This window comes from Peromyscus leucopus, chromosome 18 (assembly GCF_004664715.2).
Source record: "Peromyscus leucopus breed LL Stock chromosome 18, UCI_PerLeu_2.1, whole genome shotgun sequence".
Classification (NCBI taxonomy): domain Eukaryota; kingdom Metazoa; phylum Chordata; class Mammalia; order Rodentia; family Cricetidae; genus Peromyscus; species Peromyscus leucopus.
In genome coordinates this window covers 28304431-28309199 of record NC_051078.1, presented here as the reverse complement: position 1 = coordinate 28309199, position 4769 = coordinate 28304431, and the positions used below count along the sequence as shown (strand labels likewise).

Sequence of the window (4769 nt, the reverse complement as noted above, 5' to 3'; positions counted from 1 at the left end):
AGTGAGATGCAAAATTTTTCTTTCTTTCTCTTGGTGAGGCAGATCAAATTCAATACAGAGCAATTATACCAAAACAAGCAATAAAATTGAGTTTGTTAGTGACAGTTACACTATTCAGACTGATGAATTATAAACTTGTACGAGAAGGTCAACATGGGTATGCTCATGGCAAAGGTGCAAACTACATTTCTAACATATGTTCGAGTCTTCTGTAGATGAAAAATTATCTAGAAACATAAGGATGTATAGATAAACACACATACATTCAGAAAACATCTCATTTCCATCTGCTACCCAGTCTGTTTTGAATGGGAAATTATTCTAATGCCTCACAGTTACGTTTCCTTGCACTTTTACTTCTCTGAGACTAGCTAATTCAATCATGACTATTGACTTTTCACCTGCTATTAATTTGCTTAATTTTTGTGAGCTGGTGGTTTAGAAAATGTACCTCTTTTCAACCCTAAAACTATATAAATAAGGCCATGTACTATTCTTTCTCTGTGTCATTCTCATTCTAATATAGATTTTATACTTCATTACCTGTCAATCAGTTTTAAATGGCAATATTCATTTTATCATGTTCTGTAAAACCATTTTATGTTTCTTTCAGTGCCTTACATTTATTCCAGGCTGAGCCTTATTTATTTCTCTAAGAGCTGTAGCCATCTGTAGCTGTGCACATTTAAATACATATTTATTTTCGCAAATGCAATATTTTGCTTTATGGTAAATTCATTTAGGATATTTATTCAAGTAAGCACATTTTGGGAAGCTACAGTGTATCATGCTTTTCTGTGAAAGATTGCATTACGGTCGCTATTTTTACTCATCGTGAAATTTGAGGGACACAAATTCATTTTTTTAAAATATCCCAACCCTGTGTTGCCTGATTATTAATGATAATCAAATAAGTAATGCAATTAATAGTCAAAGCCCCAGGGCAAACAAACATAAGTTTTCAGGATCCAAGTTTTCACATAAATTAACAATTGGATTTGTAATGAAAAAAAATAGATTCACTTTTAAAACTTAATAAAAAATGGAGGGCTGGGAATGTAGCTTAGTTGCTTATCATGTTTAGAATGTAGTTTAGCACATTTACCTAGCATATGTAAAGCCATGCATTTGAGCCTCCCCACTGTGATAACTGTGGGTGGCTGTTCTCCCATTTCTCTGGAGGTAGAAGCAGGAGGATCAGAAGTTCTTTGTCAACCTTGACTGCCTATTGATTTCTAGGTCAACCTGGTCTGTGGGATACCCTATAAAGAGCAGTTTGTCTTCTGTATGTAACAACAATTAATTGAAGAAGAGCCCATGAATTAAAAAAGAGCAAGATGAAGTATATGAGGGTTTTGGGGGGATAAATGAGAAAGGGGGCATGATGTAATCATATTATAATTTCAAAATGTATAATAAATAATTTAAAACTAATTGTGGAAAACATTGCCCCTTATTTCCATTGTTAAATGTTTTATTGAAGTTGGCAACATCCCTCCATTAAATATGCATCAACTTCTAATTTCATCCTTTAAGAAATATCCAGATTTGGCTGGATGTGGTGATGCATGTCTTTAATTGCAAAACTGGAGCTAGAGACAGAGTTCACTGTGACCTGTGTGGCTTTGGGCCTTTCCTGACTGGGGAAATGGGGGATGAAGAAATGATAGACACGAGTAATATAAAGCCAGAATGGGGTTGGCAGTGGATCAGATGGGGACACACTGTCAGCAACTCACAAAAACAGTACAGTGACTGGCCTAAGTGTTAAACACATGAGCTTGGGGATAGGAGCAGGGGTAGTGACACTAATTATCTAATTAATCCATAGCAATTGCCATTCTTCACAGTCACTGCACGGCTTTCTTCGCTTACAAAGGTCATTTCCAGGCATAGCGCTCCCATAATATCTTCCCAGATAGTTAGACTTTTTCAAAATTGCTATATTATTTCAGCAAATCCATTCCTTAGTTTGTTTTCATAATTCTTTAAAAATACCCAGGGCTGGGAAGATGGGTCCACAGTTAAGAACATTTTCTGCTTGTGCAGAAGACCCAAGTTTGAGTCCAAAGACACATGGCAATTCACAATCTTCTATAACTTGAGTTCTGGGAGATCTGCAAATCCTCTTCCAGCCTCTGTGGGCAAGAGCATATAAAAAAGAAGAAAAATCAAACACTTCAAATGATAAATAAATCTTTTGAAATATACCTACAACATTTTACTATAGATACAACTAAATGTTTTTGAAATTTTATCCCAATACTTATGTATAATAAAGTTAGAATTCGGAGGGGAAATATGTATAATGAAACAGTCATATACAGATAGAATGATAGCACATGCCTGCTGTCCTACTACTTGGGGGGCTGAGGCAGGAACTTTGTCTTGGGGAGATCCTATCTTGAGAAAGCACTTATTTAACACTTCCTATCAAATATATTTATATGTCTATGTGACGTGTTTTTGTTTTATGAATATCAATTGTTTCAGTCTGGTTTCATGATAATTTCCCAAAGTCAACAGTGTGATGCTGTGTAATGCATAGATTATCAGTGTTTGTCATGCTTTCTTAATATAGTTCATATTGTTTGCTTTAAAGAAAAAACCTATAGTGCCCATAAGGCTTGCCTCTTTAGTATTTGGTTCTAAGTCATTTATTGTAATGTCATTTTAGTTCTACAACAGAATAATAATAATTTCTCAAGAAAAAAATTATACTACATTTTGTCTAAAACTAAATGTGTATTTTTTGTTTAGAATGAGTCTATTATTTATATATAATTAATACCACTTGAGAGTTGGAGATGGCTGCATAGCGATCCCCTGCTTTATGCTCAAGCGGAAGTTGTGCACCTCTTTGGTTGTTTATTCCTATACAGGAGGATTTGTCAATGCAATCATATTAACTAGCAACACATTCACATTGGCTTTTTGTGGGGACAATGTCATTGATGACTTTTTATGTGATGTACCACCTCTCATAAAGCTGGCATGTGACGTCAGGGAGAGTTATCAATCTGTGCTGTACTTTCTCCTAGCCTGAAACGTCATTACTCCCACCCTGCTCATCTTGGCCTCTTATCGCTTCATCATTGCCTCCATCCTGAGGATCCGATCTACCCAGGGCCGCCTCAAGGCCTTCTCCACCTGCTCCTCCCACCTAATCTCTGTAACCTTGATCTATGGCTCCATCCTCTACATCTACTCTTGTCCAAGTTCCAGTTACTCCCTAGAGAGGGACAAAATGGTGTCTACCTTTTATACTGTGTAATTCCCCATGTTGAACCCCACCATCTACAGTCTGAGGAATAAAGATGTGAAGGAAGCACTGGGAAAACTTGTCAAGCTCACTCCTTCTGACATCTAAGTTTATGTACACTTAGCAAATCAGGATAAGTGATAAGTGATAGCAAACTACTTGGGGGCAAGGTTGAGAAAGTGAATACAAAAAAATAAATTTTCCATTCTTTGAAATTCCACAAAAAATTTTTCACATTTTTTTTAAAAAATGTACTTTTTTTGTTTTAGTGTAATAAATAATGAGTTACATTGTTATGTATTTATGTATGTATATAATGGAACTATGTTCGTACTCATTTCATATTTACTTTTATCTAATGATTGAATTAGTTTTATGTGAATATTAAAACAACTTTTAAAGTATATAAAAAATACCACTTGATATTAGAGTGCTAGCAAGGGAACAATTGAGCCACATTTCAACTTTTTGTGTGTGTTAATTCCAAATGTATGATGACATTGAATATCTCAAATATAACTTATTCAGTTTTACCCCATGCAATCATGAAAAGTAGATTTTCATATTGATGTTAAATGGTTTATCTTTCATGGAAAGTCATTTGTGTAATAGATGTTTGAAAAAAACAAAAACAAAACCAAAACACTGGTCCAGAATTTGATAGTAGAATTTGAGAGATGTAAAATGCAAATAGATTAAAAATGTTGAATTAGGAGAAATGCTGAAACTATTCAGTTCTGAACCTAAAGGGAATAAGAAACAATGCTAAGGAGATGCTAGCATGCTTCAAGGCTTTGTCATTAATTAATCTGTTGGATGCTTAAGACCCAAACAGAGATAGTAGGAATAGTTTTCATCACTGGGTAGAAGTACATTAAACTTGGAGTTGTTGGGTTGGGTCCTAAGACATAGACCTGTGAAGAAACAACTGAATTGCTCTTTTCTGACCATGAAATGAAAGCTGACAGCTGTAAAGAGGAAAGCCATTTCAAATCATGTGACCAAATTCCATAGCTCAGGAATTATGATTGAGTTACCAGACAAATATAGAACCTCCAGTTGTATTTTGCTCTTTGTTAATTACTACTTTGTAACCTCCTGTAAGCCTGCAATAAATATTTAAAGAGTTATGACTACATTAAATATCCAGGGCCTGGAGAGAAGCCTCACAGTAGGCAAGAACAAGTACCGCTCTTGCAGAGGCACTGAGATTAATCATCAACACCCATGTTGTGTTAACCACAATCTCCTGTAACTCTGGTGCTAGAGTATCTGATGCTTTCTTCTGGTCTCTGCATATACTTAAAAAGAGAAACATGTAAAACATACAACTTCAAAAAAATAAAATCGTATTTAAAAAATTAAAAATATCATTATATATCTGAAATTCAAACTTAATGAGGTGGCTTATATCTTCATTTGGTAAACCTTGGCAATTCTATATCTAGGAAAGTTATAAATTACACCTTCCATAAAATGGCAATACCATCAAAGGGACAGAAGTTGA

General features: G+C 34.8%; 1 pseudogene; it reads left to right on the top strand.

Moving 5' to 3' along the window:
- The first annotated feature begins 709 nt into the window (after positions 1–709).
- Positions 710–3370, top strand: LOC114707282 (annotated as a pseudogene).
- The last annotated feature ends 1399 nt before the right edge of the window (positions 3371–4769 follow it).